Genomic DNA, 20456 nt, shown 5'->3' with positions numbered 1-20456 from the left:
GAATGTAGTCGAATTAAGTCGGGTGATGTTGAGGGAATTAGATTAAGAAATGAGACACTTAAAGTGGTAAAGGAGTTTTGCTATTTGCGGAGCAAAATAACTGATGGTGGTCGAAGTAGAGAGGATATAAAACGTAGGCTGACAATGGCAAGGAAAGCGTTTCTTAAGAAGAGAAATTTGTTAACATCGAATATAGATTTAAATGTCAGGAAGTCTTTCCTGAAAGTATTTGTATGGAGTGTAGCCATGTATGGAAGTGAAACATGGACGATAAATAGTTGGGACAAGAAGAGAATAGAAGCTTTCGAAATGTGGTGCTACAGAAGAATGCTGAAAATTAGATGGGTAGATCACATAACTAATGAGGAAGTATTGAATAGGATTGGGGAGAAGAGAAGTTTGTGGCACAACTTGACAAGAAGAAGGGATCGGTTGGTAGGACATGTTCTGATGCATCAAGATCACCAATTTAATATTGAAGGGCAGTGTGGAGGGTAAAAATCGTGGAGGGAGACCAAGAGATGAATACACTAAGCAGATTCAGAAGGATGTAGGTTGCAGTAGGTACTGGGAGATGAAGCAACTTGCACAGGATAGAGTAGCATGGAGAGCTGCATCAAACAAATCTCAGGAGTGAAGACCACAACAACAACAATAGGGATGCTAAGATGGAATCAGTTGGTATGACTGTCCGCAAATTCTAAGTATTTTCATAATAACACTGCTGATTAAATGTGTGTACAACGGTTCAAACGTTTGTGCTGCCTTTGCGTTTATCGGGGCACTAGGACACTGCCTGGTGTTGGATATAGCCCTCATGTAGTTTTTCCTTTGTATGAAGCTTAAGCTGTACACTATCATTTGGCGTTTGTGTGTTCATTACTGTATATTCCTTTCTTTCCATATCTGGAAACAGAAAGTTTGAGTTTTGAACCTGCGCTTTAATTGCACGTGACGCCTTTTTGCAATTACTTCGTTAATCCCGGTTTCAAATAATATTTTTCACTTTTGTTTACGTAATCTTCGCCACTCATAAGGATCACAATGCTGTCTTCATCTGCCTTTGTGATTAAAATTTCTAGTCTCCTTAACTTCATTTTAATTTATGTAATAATCCTCCTTTCATTATTACGGTGATCGTGTTTTGAACCCGCTCGTGATTTTGACGGGAAGGTCATTCTTTATGAGTGGGAAGCTTTACTACGTCACTAGAGCATTTGGCCACTTCTATAACTATCTTCAGGTCTTTATGTCCTAATGTTGGATTGGGATTATGATTAAACCTTCTGATAGAAGAGATACCTCTACACATTTTCTTAAGCTTTTCGAAGAAATCGTGTTTTTAGGCACAGTATTGCTCCCACGTTTCCTTCCACCTATCGTACATAAAATCTTATATTTAGTATTTTATACATCTTCATCAACTCAGATCGTATGTAAAGAAATAGTAAATAACCAGCCGCATAGAAGAAATTTTGTTGGTTGTCCACTCCGTTCTCAAAAAATGTACGTACGCAATCAGACTGTACAAGAGACAACGTTTCAGTTGCCATTAAGTGCATTAGACATTAAACTAAAAGTAAACGCCGTTCTAACAGGCCATGAAGACCCAACGGTACCGACCGGCTGCCGTGGCATCCTCAGCCCACAGGCATCACTGGTTGCGGATACGGAGGGGCATGTGGTCAGCACACCGCTCTCTCGACCGTATGTCAGTTTACGAGACCGGATGCGCTATTTCTCAATCAAGTAGATCCTCTGTTTGCCTCACAAGGGCTGAGTGAACCCCGCTTGACAACAGCGCTCGGCAGAGCGGATGGTGACCCATCCAATCGCTAGCCAATCCCGACAGCGCTTAACTGACAGCAACTGGTGTTACCACTGCGGCAAGGCTGTTAATTAATAAGTCTTTAATCTTGTAGGGTTCTCTGAGTAGTGCTTCCAATCACATAATCTGTTTTCCTTTTCATTGCAAGAGCTGGTACGTTTTTATTCCACCTCAACGCAGCGCACGTGTGTTCTACAGCCCGCCTCACAGAGAAGACGTAACGGCAGCGATGTTCTCACACACCGTCCTAGCAGCAGGCAGGCTTGCAGACTGCCTTCCGTACATACTGCAAAACTGCGTGCCGTAGAACGCCGCCAAGAGGAAGCAAATGCAGTTAACCAAATCTGTCACAAGCTGCTCTTTAGCTTTCGTTACTTCACATAGTTCAAGTTCTAAAATTTATTGTTTAGGTCATTATACTTTCAATGATTTTCAAAATTCGTAATGCTTGCGCATACTTCGCGATTCTAGGTCCTCAACATAACCCCACTACTGTAATTAATGGTTCAAATGGCTCTGAGCACTATGGGACTCAACTGTTGTGGTCATCAGTCTCCTGGAACTTAGAACTACTTAAATCTAACTAACCTAAGACATCACACACATCCATGCCCGAGGCAGGATTCGAACCTGCGATCGTAGCAGTCGCACGGTTCCGGACTGCGCGCCTAGAACCGCGAGACCACCGCGGCCGGCACTACTGTAATTGTACGATCTTTATGTCTCTCACTGTTTACACATCCACCGTTCTGTGCCAATGCTTTTAATATTTCGACGAAATATGTTTTTCATTCATTTTTATTTTTATACTTTCAAAGTAGGAACTTAAAACTTTATACTTAAAAAAAATTCACATTATTGACTAACGAAACTGAAGAATTGCCGACCAGAATTCAAGCAAAAATCTTCGTTCCTTGCTATTTAATCTTAACAGGATCCTTTACAACAATTGTAAGTAGGCTGTTTAGGTTTTTTTATTGATAACGCCACATAGCGCTCTGTATGAAAAATCACTGGCTGTGCTGTGTGCAGTCAGTGGCTGGTTGGCATTGTAATACTAGTCATTGTAGTGTTGGGCAGCTGGATGTTAACAGCGCGTAGCTTTGCGCAGTTGGAGGTGAGCCGCCAGCAGTGGTGGATGTGGGGAGAGAAATGGCGGAGTTTTCAAATTTGTAAGACTGGATGTCATGAACTGCTATATATATAATGACTTTTGACGATATTAAGGTAAATACATTGTTTGTTCTCTATTAAAATCTTTCATTTGCTAACTATGTCTATCAGTAGTTAGTGTTTTCAGTAGTTCGAATCATTTATTTAGCTGGCAGTAGTGGCGTTCGCTGTATTGCAGAAGTTCGAGTGACGAAGACTTTTGGTGGGGTAAGTGATTTGTGAAAGGTATAGGTTAATGTTAGTCAGGGCCATTCTTTCGTAGGGATTTTTGAAAGTCAGATTGCGTTGCGCTAAAAATATTGTGTGTCAGTTTAAGCACAGTCGTGTATAATGTTCTAAGGGGACGTTTCACAATATCACAGTAACTGGCAGTCCACGCCGGAATTTTAAGATTTCGGCACTTTCAGTCTGTGCAGGATGAACTTAACTAGTGCAAGATCCATGTACATTGCACCACCTACGACTACAAGTATTTACCTAGAAATAAAGACAGTCGAAGAAAAAATTGTTTGTCCAATGGCCCATTTGCTGAATTGTCAACTTCCTTGCATTTCAGGGAATATCTTGTGAATCAAAATTACCCACGAAAACGTACTCCATATTTCATCTACATTTTAATAGTCTTTATTTCTATACATATAATTTCTCCACCTTCGGGTAATGGACGTGTTATTTGGTGTCTTACTCTGTGATTGCTGAGCTTTGTTATGTTTATAGCTTTCGGGTCTTTTAGTCATCACAGCTACACTAAAGATAAAGAAGCAGTTTACGTTTCATCCTGCATGGACTCCATGAAATTTCAAGATGGAGGAATCCTGCATGACGCTCCACGATAATCTCGAGCGAAACGTCTTAGTATTTAAAAAGCATCAATACTTTTCATTAGTACATATAGCAAGATGTAATTTCGAAGAAGCTCTAGTACTAAGATCGATACACTTTGTACAATGCATTAAAAGACTGCACACAAATTTTTTAATCAGGTATATGGAAACACATCGTCTAACAACGATCACCGAAGTGGCAGCCGTGTTCATCATAGCATGTCACCAAAAAATTCCATACCCCCCCCCCCCCAACCTCCCCTGTGCTGTTGGCAGACTAACTAATTTTGTAATTTCCTATCAGTCACCAACAGCGTCATCGTAGTGAGAACGTGCGAAAACGAATATTACTCTTTTCATCCAACAAAGTAAGAAATTTTAGAGCGTTTGGAGCGTTAATTATTTAGCGGCAGTATAAACATCACTTTTTTATCGGCGATGGCACATTAATCATTTTAATGAGACGCCTAAAACTTTTAATGGCCACTCGGCGGGCTATCGATCGCTAGCGGTCGGCCACATATGTCGCCTCCGCGTTTTGCGCCAGGCAGTCTTTTCACCGCAAAACACGAGAAGCCTCTGTGTACGCATTATCCATCAGAAAACGTCTACACTCCTTTCGTGACGCACTCCTGTTGCTAGTAGTGCCCAAAATAGAAAGAATTCTCTCGGACAAAAGGGATTTGAAATGGCAAATAGAAAACTGCGTAAAGATGTTGAAGGAGACGCTGACACGCGACTGATAACCATGGAAGAGTTCTTCTCTAGAATATCACTCCTGCTATTACAACTTGGCGTCGTTTTTTTTAAGATATAAGAAGTTTTTGTTTTTAAGTTTCTAAATACTTATCTACATCATTTGCGGAATAATTGTCCAGGCTAGTATACCGTTGCATCATCAGTGCTGTTTTCTGCAGGGGCCAATTTTTTTATGGTTCTGTTTTGTAAAGGTGACAAACGAGCGAAATCCCTAATTTTTAATTTATTCCTAAAGTTTAGAACTTTATCGACTATTTCCTTTTAATTTAAGAACTTCCGTGTATGAAAGTAGACGTGAAGCATTTCTAGTGCACGTGTGTATTCATCTAAATCACATGATCACGGAATGAAGGTTTCGTTCACTGGGATTTGCACTTAGCCGTGCGCTATGGAACAGATAATATAATATTTTCGATTAATCTAAAATAATTAAATTGACAGAGAGATAAACTACGGTGCAGATTGCGAAATGATGACCACACTGTTCACAACAGAAACAGTAGTACCTAGTTGTATTTATTTTAAATGGTATATCTTGTGACGGATCTGACGTGGCGTGCAACGAATTCCCCTTTTCTGACAACCTCTTCATCTTATAATAGTGTTTTCACTCAATGTACTCAATTGTTTGTTGGAAATATTGCAATCTCTGTCTTCTCCTACATAGTTTACCCCCTATGGCTCCGTGAAGTACCACGTAAGTTATTCCTTCTGTCCCAAAACACGGTAACAAACACTACTTCTTCGTATCAGAATTTGCCTCATTCACCTCTTCTCTCCAATCATAGAGAGATTTTCATTTCTTATGAGTCCTCCTATCTCAACACCCTTCAAGTGCATCCCATCTCAGATGCTTCGATTCTCTTCTTCTTCGATTTCCCAACCGACTGTTAAACAGTTAAATACAATGGTGTATTAGAAATATACATTCTTCAAAGTTATTTTGTCAAATTAAGTCCTATGCCTGATGTTAGTAGACCTCTTTTAACCACGAGTGCCATCTTTGCCCATTACGGTTTGATTTTTATGTCGTCTTTGCGTTGTCTGTCATGTACGAGTATTACGAGTGTGTACTGAGAAATAATGCCTCCGAATTTTAATATGAGAACTCTTAAAGCTTTTTATCTCTGCTTGAACTGCTTCATCATTATCAAAGTGAAACCCTCGAAGTTTTGGAAACAGATGACAATCGCATGGAGCCAAGTAGCAACCGTATGGAGGATGTTCGTACACACGAACCTACGGCGTCGGATTGTTGCAGATGTCACAGTGCTCGTGTGTGATTTTGTGTTGTCATTCTGGAGGAGAAGGTGCTTAATGTCTGGACGACCACTTCAAATACGAAACTCCATTACAGTAAGCTGTTTTCCACCCACCGACAAAGTTACGTTACACACTGCCCAAGCTACACGCTATAATTCGGAGCTCTGTAAGGGCACAGGGCTGCAAATATGTAGACAAGATGTGTAATGTTAATACCGTTTGTTTTATTTCAAAAGCCTTTAAGATAAAAAATAAAGTTTCGAGGCATTACAATTCAGTACGCCCTTGTGTTTGCATCCAGTATGGAGTAATTCCTTCACTTCGTCTACTTAATGTTTTTTAGTTTTATTGTAAGTCTACCGCTAGTCACCTATCAGCGACACCTAATTACTTTCATCTTTCTTCGGTTGGTTTTGAGAAGTAGTGAGTACTCATTACTTCCGAAAATTTGTAATAGTCTGGAACCCAAATTATCGTGACATGACATCTAATACTTGCAGTGTAGGAGGCTACATAAACGTTTCATCAGGTAGGATCAGCAGTACTGCACGATAGTGAATATGTAGCTGTGTATAGGGAAATAACCTCGATACACGGCAATAAGAAACTGCCGAAAGATTTGGGCAAAATGTCTTCTTGGTGTAATAGGCGGCTCGCTCTAAATGATTCATAATAAATGTAACAAAGCAGAAACATCCGTAAAATACCTTAGTGCCAATTGTTGTTGTTGTCCTCATTTCAGAGACTGGTTTGAAGCAGCTCCACATGCTACTCTATCTTGGGCAAGCTTCTTCATCCCCAAGTAACTACTGCAACCTACATCCTTCTGAATGTGCTTAGTGTATTCATCTCTTGGTCTCCCGCTACGGTTTTATCCCTCCACACTGCCCTGCAGTACCAAATCGGTGACTCCTCGATGCCTCAGAACATGTCGTACCAACCGATCCCTTCTTCTAGTCAAGTTGTGCCGCAAACTCCTCTTCTCCTCAATTCTATTCAACACCTCCTCATTAGTTACGTGACCTACCCATCTAACCTTCATTTTGCTTCTGTAGCACTACACATTGAAAGCTTCTTTTCTCTTTTTGTCTAAATAATTTATCGTACATGTTTCACTGCCATACATCGCTACAACTCGTGCAAACACTTTCAGAAAACGGTTCCTGACACTTAAATTGTAAATGGGCTGCACTGCATTGGCAGCGCTGTGTAGCGCTTTGCTCTGGATCTCCGACTGCGCTTTCTTTGTAAGAGAGTCGTGGCTGGTTGGACTCGGTGTTTCGCCAGTAGTGTTGGCCAGTTGGAAGTTAGTCGCCAGCGGTGATGGAAGTACTGTTTGGCACTTGGGGGTGAACAGCCAGCAGTGATGGATGTGGGGAGAGAGTAGCCACAGGCGATGGAGGTGGGATGTTGGAAGTGTTAGCTCGCGCGGACGATCTGGACGTGTGTCCGTCATGGGATGTAATTTGTCGATGATTATATAATCTTTTGCATTTGAATGTCACGGACGTTTAATTATTGTACGATTTTGAACTGGATGCCACAGTATTAAGGTGAATACATTGTTTTCTCCGCAACAAAATCTTTCCTTTGCTAACCATATCCCTATTAGAAGTTAGTGCCCTCAGTAGTTAGAACCTTATACTTAGGTGGCAGTATTGGCGCTCGCTGTATTGCAGTACTTCGTATAATGAAGAGTTTTGTGAGGTAAGTGCTTAATGAAATGTATAGGTTATTGTTAGGATTTCTTCTTAGTCAGGGCCATTCTTTTGAATTAATTATTTGAAGTCAGGTTATCCTTTATTTTGAGCAGTCAGATTGAGTTTCGGTAGAATAGTGTGGGTCAGTGTTGACATGATAAGAATAATTAAAGGGAAAGTAGGCTCAGTAGGTTCAATTTTACTCAGCTGTTTCAGAATTAAATAACGTAGAAGCTTCAACTTTCAATTTCATTCAGCAATAGAAGCCAAACTGACATTCAAATAAAGAGGTTTTAGAATCTATACTCGATGTTAACAAATTTATCTTCTTCATAAAAGCATTCCTCGCCATTGCTAGACTACATTTTATATTCCCTCTACTTCGGCTATCATCAGTTATTTTGCTCCCCAAATAGTAAAACTCCTTTACTACTTTAAGTGTCTCATTTCCTAATGTAATTCCCTTAGCATCGCACTACTTAATTCGACTACATTCCATTATCCTAGTTTTGCTTTTGTTGATGTTCATCTTATATCCTCCTTTCAAGACACTGTCTATTCCGTTCAACTGCTCTTCCAAGTCCTTTGCTGCCTCTGACAGAATGACAATGTCAACGGCGAACCTCAAAGTTTTCATGGATTTTAATACCTACTCCGAATTTTTCTTTTGTTTCGTTTACTGCTTGTTCAATATACAGATTGAATAACCACTGGTTCCCTTCCATGTCCCTCGACTCTTATAACTGCCATCTGGTTTCTGTACAAATAGCAAATAGGATTACGAGCTAGGCTATCATCCAATGGGAAATCAAACACTAAGCCGAAGGACAGCACGACAGCATTCGACGGCGGTGAGGTACGGGGGGTCAGAGGTGACGGACCGTCGCGACGCCAGCGGCACCGGGGCGTCGTCGCCGGGCATATAAATCCGTGCTGTGTCCCGCGCCGCGCCGCGCCGCGACGCGCCGGCGTGGCCATCCCTCGCCCGGCCGGTCAGTCCCGCTGCCGATGACAGAACCCCCCGGAATTCACCGCCGAGGCCGCTCGTCCGCGTCGCCGCACCCGTCACTGCGAGGCTGACGTCTGCCGCTGACACACGCTTTCACCGGACGCTAAAGTTTTTCCCTAACGCGTCAAAATAACTTTACCGCCGGGACCGGCCGCTACCAGTTGTTAACGGAAGCCGACTACCGCTTGGTTCTCTTTTTTTTTTCCGAAAGTTCTCCGGAGATACCCGTCACCTGTGCAACACAAGTCAAATGTCACGTCGTGGGATGTGAAATTTTATTGCAAGCGCTTAAGTTTTTGATGCCATGCAGACGTTTTTGTGAACGTATACAGTTCAGCAAGTCCTTTCCGTCTCCAGAGAGTTAACGCCACCTGTCATAAGTGGTGCTGTCAAACGAAAATATGTGGTCTTTTCGGTCCGTGACCTGATTTGTTACGTATAAACTCATACGTACACCACACACACACACACACACACACACACACACACACACACACAAACGTTTGCATACATTCTTAAATTTCTCAGTACATTGCGGTAGTGTTGTTTTTCAATTTAGGCGCAATATTCACATCCCATTGCAAAAAGATATCAAGCCAACACTTTTTTTAGCATTGTGTCGTTGTACTGAACTTTACAAGAACCTGTAAAGACCAATACAATGTGTGTCATTTAACTTTTTTTTTTATTCAGTGTCTCGGTCGAGAGTAACGTTAACGGCTTAACCATGCACCACAGTGACGTGTGTGTGTGTGTGTGTGTGTGTGTGTGTGTGTGTTAGGAACACTCGTCGCCTGTATAGAGAACACATAGAACACTGCAGTACTGCAAAAGCAGTTTTATCGATTTTCGAACGAAACTACAATTGTTACAGTGACAATCGGTGAGACTTTTAAATGTTGCGAAACACATATGATGCAAAAATGCCTATATACACCAGCAAATGATGGCTCTACTCCCACACCACTTCTAAAAGAGTAGCACTGTTGGGCGAGCCCTAAGGAAACAGTTGCCACAAATTCCACTTGTGCAGAAACTTCTTCATTTTAGAGTAGCGTTTGCCCACTACGCCCTAAATTATTTGTTGTATTTATTCCAATAGCTGTCCTCCCGTACATCTCCGTTCTAATACCATGATGTCTTAACATATGCCCCTATCATCCTGTTCTTATCAGTGTTTTCCATATGTTCCCGTCTTCTTCGACTCTGCGGTGAACTTCCACATTTATTACGATATCAGTACGCCTAATTTTCAGTGTTCATCTGAAGGAAGACAGATCAAACACTTCGATTCTGCTGTGTTCCGGCTTTCCCACTGTACATCATTCACTACCAAACAGCACATTGCTAGTAACATACATTCTCAGAAATTTCTTCCCTAAAGTAGGGCCTATGTTTAATACCAGTAGGCTTCTCTTTGCAGAAAGCGCCCTCTTTGCCGGTGCTAATCTGCTTTTTATGTCTTCCTTGTTTCGTCCGTAAGAGTTATTTTTGCTTCTAAGGTAGCAGAATTCCTTAACCTCGTCTACTTCGTCATCAACTACTTTGATGTCAAATTTCTCGCTATTTCCATTTCTGCTGCTTCTTATTAATTTTGTCTTCCTCCTATTTACTCTCAGTACATGTTCTGAACACACTAGACAATTCAATCCATACAACAGATGCTGCAATTCTTCTTCACTTTCACTGTGACAGAAATGTCATCAGCAAATCTCACTGTTCATATCATTCCCCCTAGAATTTAAACTTCACTCTTGAATCCTTATTTTATTGGTGTCATTGCTTCTTCTATATACAGATAGAACAGTAATAACGAAAGACTACATACCTATCTTACGCCCTTTTGAATTAAAAAACTTAGTTCTTGGTCTTCTGAAGTTATTGTTCCCTCTTGATTCTTGTATTCATCGTATTTCAACCATCTTTATCTGTAGTTTACTTCTATTTCTCTCTGATTTGAAGCACATTCCACAATTTGACGGTACCGAGCGCTTTTACTGAGTCGACAGGTCCTCTGATCGTATCTCTATTTTGCATCATTCGTGATGCCTGTGACGAATGTAGCGTCAAAACTGCCTCTCTGGTGCCCTTACCTGCTCTCAATACATTATCTAACAGGACCTCGGATTATTCTTGTTCTGGGTTCAGATACATGGGCTGTTGACCTGTCTGTGCGATAGTTCTCACATTTATCGACCCTGCTATTTTCGAAATTGTGTAGATATTTTAACCAAAATCTGATGGTACGTGGCCAGTTCATGGATCCTACACACCAACGTGAAAAGTCGTTTGGTTGACACTTTCCCCAATGATTTAGGAAATTCCAATGAAATTTTGTCTTTCCGTGAAGCATTATGGTACCCCAAGCAATCCAGAGCTTATTTAATTTCTAACTTTAATACCGGATCTCCTACGCCATCCATATCGACTCCATTCTCTTCTTCGTTCACGGAACCAGACATTACCTCCTCCTTAAAGAAGCCTTATTGTACTTTTCCACCCATCTTCTCTCTCATCTACGTTTAACAATGGAATTTTAGTTGCACTATTAATGTTACAACCCTTTCATTTCATTTGTCGGAAGGTTGTTTCGACTTTCCTACTTTCTGAGTTAGTCCTCCAGACGATAATTCCTTTTTCGATTTATCCGTACCTATCCTGCAGGCATATCGCTTAGGCGGCACTGCATTCCCTACTTCAGTCTTAAGGGATTTATATTTCAGTAATCCTGTTTTTACATGAACATTATTATACACTACAGGCCATTAAAATTGCTACACCCCGAAGATGACGTGCTACAGACGCGAAATTTAACCGACAGGAAGAAGATGCTGTGATATGCAAATGATTTGCTTTTCAGAGCATTCACACAAGGTTGGTGCCGGTGGCGACACCTACAACTTGCTGACATGAGGAAAGTTTCCAACCCATTTATCATACTCAAACAGCAGTTGACCGGCGTTGCCTTGTAAAACGTTGTTGTGATGCCTCGGGTAAGGAGGAGAAATGCGTACCATCACGTTTCCGACTCTGATAAGGGTCGCATTATAGCCAATCGCGATTGCGGTTTATCGTATCGCGACATTGCTCCTCGCATTGGTCGAGATCCAATGACTGTTAGCAGAAAATGGAATCGATGGGTTCAGGAGGGTAATACGGAACGCCGTGCTGGATCCCTACGGCCTCGTATCACTAGAAGTCGAGATGACAGGCATCTTATGCGCAAAGCTGTAACGGATAGTGCAGCCACGTCTCAATCCCTGAGTCAACAGATGAGGACGTTTGCAAGACAACAACCCAGTTCGACGACGTTTGTAGCAGCATCGACTAGCAGCTCGGAGACCATGGCTGCGGTTATCCTTGACGCTGCATCACAGACAGGAGCGCCTTCGATGGTGAACTCAACGACAAACCTGTGTGCACGAATGGCAAAACATAATTTTTTGGGTTGAATCTAAGTTATGTTTACAGCATCATGATGATCGCATCCGTGTTTGGCCACATCGTGATGAACGCATATTGGAAGCGTGTATTCGTCATCGCCATACTGACGTATCACCCAGGGTGATGGTACGGGGTGCCATTGGTTACACGTCTCGGTCATCTCTTGTTCTCATTGACGGCACTTTGAACAGTGGACGTTACATTTCAGATGTGTTACGACCCGTGGCTCTATCCTTCATTCGATCCCTGCGAAACCCTACATTTCAGCAGGATAATGCACGACCGCATGTAGCAGATCTTGTACGGGCCTTTCTGGATACAGAAAATGTTCGACTGCTGCCCTTGCCAGCACATTCTCCAGATTTCTCACCATTTGAAAACGTCTGGTCAAGGAGTGCCGAGCAATTGGCTCATCACAATACGCCAGTCAGAACTCTTAATGAACTGTGGTATCGTGTTTAAGCTGCATGGACAGCTGTACCTGTACACGCCGTCCAAGCTCTGTTTGACTCAATGCCAAGCAGTGTCAAGGCCGCTATTACTGCCAGAGGTGATTGTTCTGGGTACTGATTTCTCAGGATCTATGCACCCAAATTGCGTGAAAATGTAATCACATGTCAGTTCTAGTATAATATATTTGTCCAATGAATGTCCGTTTATCATCTGCATTTCTTCTGGGTGTAGCAATTTTAATGGCGCCAGTATTGTACTTCCTTCTCTACTCTGTCAATTGAAGCACCTCTTTTCTTGCCCCATATTTCTTCGCAGTTACCTTTTTGCCTTTTTGTACTTACATATGTCTGTCTACCATCGGATATTGTGCATTTTAGAGATTTCAATAACCCTTCAACTGAGATAACTTATGTGGTAGCCACTACCGCAACTTATACAGAATTAGAAATTACAAACGCACGTATGCATTCAGTACCACCGGCTCCCATTTCTTTCCACGTTGTTTCCTCTTGAAGCTTCTGTTAAATTTCAGTTTACTCTTCAACTTTCTAATTTGTAATCTGGGCCTATATATTCTCCTGGGTATGCTTTACAATCCATTACCTGATTTCAGAATCTCTGACATAACATGACGTAATCCAGCCAGAATCTTCACGTGTCTCCATGACTATTACAAGCATACCTCTTCCTCTTATGATTCTTGAACTAAATATTCGCCACTACCATCTGAAGTTTATTGCAGAATAAAATTAGTCTTTCTCTTCGGTCAGTCCTATTGCCAAGCCCATATTCTCCTGTAACCATGTCATGTGTTTCTTCCCGTAAAATCTCGTTCCAATTCCTATGACTGTTAGAGTTTCATCTCCCTCACACACTGAATTACGAGTTAAATAACCTGTTATCTCGTCTTATTGTGCTTGCCAGGTCGACATGTAAAACTGAACTGTCGTTGCTGGCGTTGGATTGTTGTCGCAGTTGATGAGAACAACCCTAACACTGAATTTTTCACTGTAGCTCACTCACTCTCCCCACTCTCTTATTCATAACGAATACTGCTTGCTGCTGTTGTTATTACCCTACATTTGTCCGATCGTAAATCTTTATCTCCTTTCCTTTTCACTTCATTGACTAGAACTGTGCTTACACTGACCATTCGCCTTTCCCTTTTCGTATCTTCAACCCTTCCTACCATGTTCAAACTTCTCACATTCCAAGTTCCGACTCCCAAAATATTACCAGTTCTTTGACTATTCCATCTTTTGTCAAGGTCACTTCCACCTTGGCAGTCCTCTCCAGCAGGTCTCATTCGGAATCTTTTGCCAATGGAAAGATCATCATGACAGTTTTTCAATATATACATCTTCTCTGGATACAACTTATGTGTCTTTAATGCAGTGGTTTCCACTTCCTCATGCCGTTGATCTTTGCTGAATCTTCGGCATTTTAGACACTGTTTCCCATCCCAAAGGTGAGAGAGTACCCTGAAGCTCTGTCCGCTTCTCGACTGTCCTGCCTTCGGCCATTGGCATAATGGGGCTGACTTAATGTGCCAGAACCCATGGTCTGCCACTGCTGATGGTTTTTTTTTTTCAGAATTTAAGCAATATCTCGGTTCGAACACGATTATTCATCAATGACGTTATTCCTAGATCACGAATCCTTTTCTTCCTAATATGACCATGTTACACATGCCCCTTTCCCGTCTGTATGTTTCTGATCTTTGAAAAGGCATCGGGAGCTTCCTAAATTATGCTTTGTTTGTGCGAATAACGGTACGTAATTCTAATGCTTTCAAGACATTATCTGTGCCTGCTCTATTTGTCCGTACCCATCGTAAAATCACTCTTTGTATCTGTCTGTAAACAGTGGCACCACTTAATATATTCTCTGGGACAGAAAACTGGTCTATTTCAAGAATAAGTGTCGAATCCACGCCACGCAGTGTGTCTGCTGCAGTGTCTTGCACAGATGGTCTCGGTGTCGTTTTATGTTGGAATATCTCGTGTAAGCATCACAGTCTCAGCCTTTTCGATAAGATCAGAGTGAAGTATATGTTCTTATTGAAGTATGTGTTCTTATCAGCTTAACGTCTGATACGTCCTGCATCGCAGGACCAGAAATTGACGAGGTACGGGCCCAACAGGGGCATTAGGGCCACGCCGTCTCGGACATGCTCCCGGCGTGGTCCAGTCACAATTGGCCTGCCAACGGTGTCTGTATTTCGATGTCGGGACTCGGAATCGTCCATAGATGACTTAGGTACCGGGCGGGGAGTTGTACTCAGTTAAGCGGTTGCCACATTGTGATCTGTCGAGACTCAGCTCTAGCTTGGGGGAATCGTCATACACAGAAGAATGAAAAAGAAAACACGATGAGTTGGATGACTATCGGTTTGGCTTTAGGAAAGTTAAAGGCACCAGAAAGGCAATTCTGATGGGCGGTTGATAATGGAAGCAAGACTATAGGAAAATCAAGACACTTTCATAGGCATTGTCGACCTGGAGAAGGCGTTCGTCAACGTAAAATAGCGCAAGCTATTCGAAATTCTGAGAAAAATTGGGGTAAGCTATAGGGAAAGATGGTTAATATACAATATGTACAAGAGTCAACAGAGATAGTGGACGACCAAGAACAAAGTGCTCAGACTAAAAAGGGTGTAATACAGGATTGTAGTCTTTCGTCCCTATTGTTCAATCTGTACATCGAAGAAACTATGACGGAAATAAAAGAAAGGTTCAGGAACGGAATTAAAATTCAAGGTGAAAGGATATCAGTGATGCTATTCGCTAATGGCAATGCTATCCTGAGGGGAAGTGAAGAAGAACAGCAGGACGTGTTGAATGGAACGAACATTGTAGTGGGAACAGAATACGGATTGAGAGTAAATCGAAGAAAGACGAATCTCTGACTGACCATGATGTAATGTAATTGAAATTTTCCCGTATATCAAGGATTTTACCTGGTATGCCTCCACTTCTTGAACATAGACTACCCCCATTACTAGCTGACATTTATTGTAGTTCTCGATTAGTGTTTCTCCTGTCATTCCTAATACCAAGTTCGTATTCTCCCGTACTCTTTCCTTACAGCCGCATTCCAATCCCCTCTGACATTCACAGTTTCATCTCCCTTTACATATTGAATTACCCGGTCATTGTACTCGAATATTTCATGTCTCTTCATCTTCTGCTTGCGACGTCGGCGTGTATACCTAAACTATTGTTCGCAGTGTTCGTTTTCCGGCCATTCTGATGAGAACAAATCTGTCACGGAACTGTTCACGGTAACTCACTATCTGCCCTACCTTCCTATTCATAACGAATCCTACTCCAGTTATACATTTTCTGCTGTTGTTGATATTACCTTGTACTAATCTGCCCAGAAACCCTTGTCTTCCTTCCATTTCACTTCACTGACCCCCACCAAATCCTTATGAAGTCTTAGCCTTTCCCTTTTCTCATTTTCAAGCTCTCCTATTAAGGTAATAGTTCCGTCACTCCACGCCCTGCCTCGTAAAAAAGCATCCATTAGTTAGTTATTCAATATTTTTGTCATGATCACCCCCTCTTGGCAGTTCCCTCCCGGATATTCGAACGGGTGACCAGTCCTGAATCTTTTGTCAATGAAGAGATCATCGTGACACTTTTTCAATTACAGGCCATATGTCTTATGGATTTTAGGGGCAGCTAGCCCTATGACAGAACACGAGGAGCTATCGGACGGCAGCCGTATACCACGGGTGCACGAATTTCATTGATTACAGTTACATGAACGCAAAACTGTGGCAGCTTCAGGCAATGTTAACCGGATAAAATCACAGACTAATAAACAACTGACTGGCAATCTCTGACAAAATTACTCTAATGCCCTTACCATATCTGACATTGGGGTTTGAGGAGACGGTGGAGTGGGGCGGGAAGCTAATATTGTTGCAAGAAATGTAGTTATAATCATGGAGTGCCTGGTGATCGTCGTAACTCTTATTACTGAAAGGAAAAGCGTCACACTTAAGAGCAAGGTTGAAAGAAAACTGTTCATTTCTGACCAAATCCGAGTCTTCAGAATAAAGCTTTGACTAATAGGAAGTCTAATTCCCTTATGCCTCATCTCGCAGCTGTGGCATAGTATTGCAGGTGACGGTTCGATTGGGTGCAGAATCGATCGTTGGTGTAACCAGCCACCGTCGGCAGTGGTTAAGTTCCCAAAGCATTGGCTCAGGAGGCACTGCGGGAACCTCTCAGCATCGAAGTCGGATGGCAGAGGCTTGATCTTGATCGTAGAGCAGTACTTTACCATCACGATCTGATTTCTAGTCGAACGTGAAATAGGAAGAAACCTCTAACTGCTTCAGTTTCTGTCTCTCACAGTATTGGATTGTCCTACCATATGCTACCGACAACACTCATTTCAATCTCTCTCTGTGGCCAATGATGTGCTCTGCCATGTCACCATTCAATGTACTTTTTTAGAATTAGTTTAAGGTAGCCAATAGCTGCAGGCTTCACGTCAAATAGAAACTGCTTTTCAGCACAATCAGAGATTTCAGTATACTCCTTCAATTTCAAAGGCCCAGGACCGAGCATCCCCTATCCGTCAAGAGATGTTTATCTTTGATTTCTAGGGAAACGAGTAGCTTTCCCCATTTCAGATATTCACCAACGAAGCTGCGTTCCAGCTAAGGAAGGCATCTTCTCACTTTTTTTCTGATCGTAAAACTTTTGAAGGAGGTTCTATATGAGAGATGCTACGTGCATGTCTATACCGTGTCCAAGTTCCCGCAGCGCCTCTGCATAGGAACAAAGTCTGACCTGTGATCAGTGACCCCTTGGACCACCCCCGGTGGCTTTCCCCAGAACTTACCTCTAGTGTGTGACTTTCAGCTTCGGCCAGTGTGCATCCATGCTCATTTCCTAATAGTGCATCCATCATTTCCCATTGCTACATGGCGTGCAAATACACATTGGAGGAAAGAGATCGGCAGGGCTGTTGTTTGTGTGATCTACTATAGCATCCTGTGGCCTGTATTGCCTCGTAGAAGTTGTGGCTCTATAGGAGCAAACCGACCAGCAGGACTGCTGATAATCACTGTCGTTTATCTAGTTTATTATAGTATCTATTAACTCGGTAATAGATCTGAAGTGGGCTTAGCGATTCCCAAAATATATATATATTTCAATTTGTGTATATATTTTGCGAGGTGGCGCATTTAGCCTGCGGGAGCGAAATGTTTATTCCTTCACTCTACGTTGCTCTATGGCGGGGGAAGAAAAGTAAGAAAATTGGAATGTTACGGGAGTTTGTTACGAGACAGGATAAGGAGAGAACGTGTGAGCAATGAAAAAGTCATTGTTAAAGGCCATATTGTACATTTTGTGTTTTTGAGATTCACAAGCACATGTTAATTCGTAGTTTAGTAACGGCCGTAACACCGTCTGTTGAATTTCAAAGGCAACTGTGTGTGTTTCATTTTGATCAAAGGATTCTGTGATGAACTGTAATGTCCTACAAGCTTATATAGGACTTCAAACATTTGGTGCTTGGTGTTTGTTGTAGATACTGCTACAGTAACACGGTTATTTGCACAGAGAAGGTTTTGTCTGCTAAAGCGAACTCATTTCTATCGCAGTCAATCATCGAATGACCAAAAGCGAATGGCAGTGTTCCAATTTGAGAACATCCTATAGAAGGTTGCTTTCCCTTGCATTTCTAGAAATTTACAGGTGACCATCGGTGTCGGCAGCTGCTTCCAACCTAGGGGATGGCTGGAGTGGCCCCCGCCAGGGACGCGTGAGCAGGGGGGGAGGGGGGGGGGCGCAAATTCCAAAGGCCGCCGACGATGACGTAACGGAGCGTCGCGCCGCCCCTCTGGTACGAGAAATTATGGAAAAATTTGCTACAGAACGGAGTAGAGATAGTAAAGAAAGACGCTCTAATAACGAGAATCCGCTTTACTGGGAGGCACTTTCTTAATCTCACTCCAAGTGACCAGTCCAAGAAACGCAGAATATGGCGTAGATGAGCAGTCTGCTCGAAATAGAATGTGTACCGCGCCCTGTATTATCTTTTTAGACACACTTTTGAAAAATACTACTACTACTACTACTACTACTACTATATTAATTTATTCTTGATTTCTTTGGCAGTGCTCAGCTAACATATATTAACCAAGGTGAACCTCCTTACTCTATGAACTTTTTGTCGGAGCAACTGAGCACATAACCTTGCAAACCAGTTTTGACATCTTCATCTTCCAGCAAATGCATAAAGTGCCATTGTGTTCCGATACAGTTGATATATTTCTTGTGTAATTGGGTAAGTAAACGTATACTCTATGTTCACGGTAAGTACATATTATTTACTTGTTATATTAGTTTATAGCAACAGTTGCAAAATATTAACTTAACAAAGTACACCGAAAGTCATGTTACACCTATTTAATGACAGTTATCACACACACCTATAAACAAGGTTCGTTGTTAATATTACTGGTCTCATTAATTTTGCTATGGTAATTGCTATATCAAATATTTTTGCCTTGTTCTTTTATCTCGGCTGCGTCGACATTTGTTAGCAGATTTGAGGTTTTGAAGTAACATAGATCCTTTGGCCTTAATTGTACTCTCGCCAGGTCAGGGCAGTTACGACTTGCCCAAACGTTTGGGGGTGAGGATTTTAAAGCACAAGGCCTTACGGGATCGACGTAGAACAAGTCATGCTGAACGCACCATGTACACTTTCCGCATTACCTGGTTATCATATTGAGAAATAATTTAGCACTTAGAAGTTCACTGGCGTTGACGACAAGCCTACCTCCCCATCCAGGTCGGCTTTCCATCAAGTTTCAAAATCGCCACCCACCATCGCAGTGGTAGGTTTTTTATGTTAGCTGGCGAACGGAAGTAACCCAAACCGGACACTCACTACCGTGTTGTCTGTCGCCATTTCGCAGGACCTTGGTCCGACACAAATCCTGTCGACCGTGAGGCTGACTGCCCCCCTCCCCCCACACTTCAAAGGCTCGCCGAAGCTGCATTCACAGTTACACGGCCCTGCAAAACTCATCAGTTACAGTTCATCTGTGGCTGTGTAGCAAGGGGAAGCGATCGGTCGTACATAAAGAAAGGTGAGTCCTGTGTTTTGTAATAGCAATATGTTTCCTGTTCTCATGCTCATGGTTCATAAGCAGCTACGATTCATTCATGTTTAAATGAAACTCTTATTTCGTTTTATCAGGCAGTTAACATTTTCCCCGTTTTTCTCGCAGTAGATTTGCACTGTTTATGATTTCACGCTTCTTACGTCGATCTGCTTAATTTATGGGCTGGTTTTCATTTTTTTCGCAGTCTATTTTTTCATTTGAAATTCGCAGCAGTAGGTAAAACTACATTACAACAATATACACATAAGAAATCTGTGGAAAGTGATGCGTATGTCACTATAAGTTTCAATCGACATAGGTTTTGCCAAAAGTGTCCCAAGGAAAGGTGCTAAAATTGTCAGTCTTGTTGTTAACGAGTTCATAAAAAACCAGCGTTTAACTTTTGATTATTCAAAATAATATAAGCTCATTCATCTACAATGCCAGTCACACATTTTTTCTTTCTCACAACGACATTTCATTTACTAATATGAATAAATATGAACATACTCGTGTTTGATAATTTTAGAACCTTTCTTGTTTATTTAAGTAAAATTTTAAATGCTATCTAAGGGGATGTGGCTGTTCGCCATATTGTTTATAACAGACGTACCAATTAAAATTACACATATGAGTTAAAAGTATTGAAGATGAAATCAGTTGTTTTATCCTAAATGTCATCACATTCGATAAATATCAAAGTGATGCTAATTTCATTATAATCTCGGATGAATGTTTTTGATAAAAGCAAGCAGTGTTAAAGAAGCAACTTTGCAGTACGTCTCAAGTGAAGTGAGATACTGATAGTATCTCTGAATTTTTTCCACTGTACTACTATCTGCTGTTTTGTCACATGAGGCACGGA

The sequence above is a fragment of the Schistocerca gregaria genome, chromosome 7, assembly GCF_023897955.1.
Source record: "Schistocerca gregaria isolate iqSchGreg1 chromosome 7, iqSchGreg1.2, whole genome shotgun sequence".
NCBI lineage: Eukaryota > Metazoa > Arthropoda > Insecta > Orthoptera > Acrididae > Schistocerca > Schistocerca gregaria.
This window is presented reverse-complemented; position numbering follows the sequence as displayed.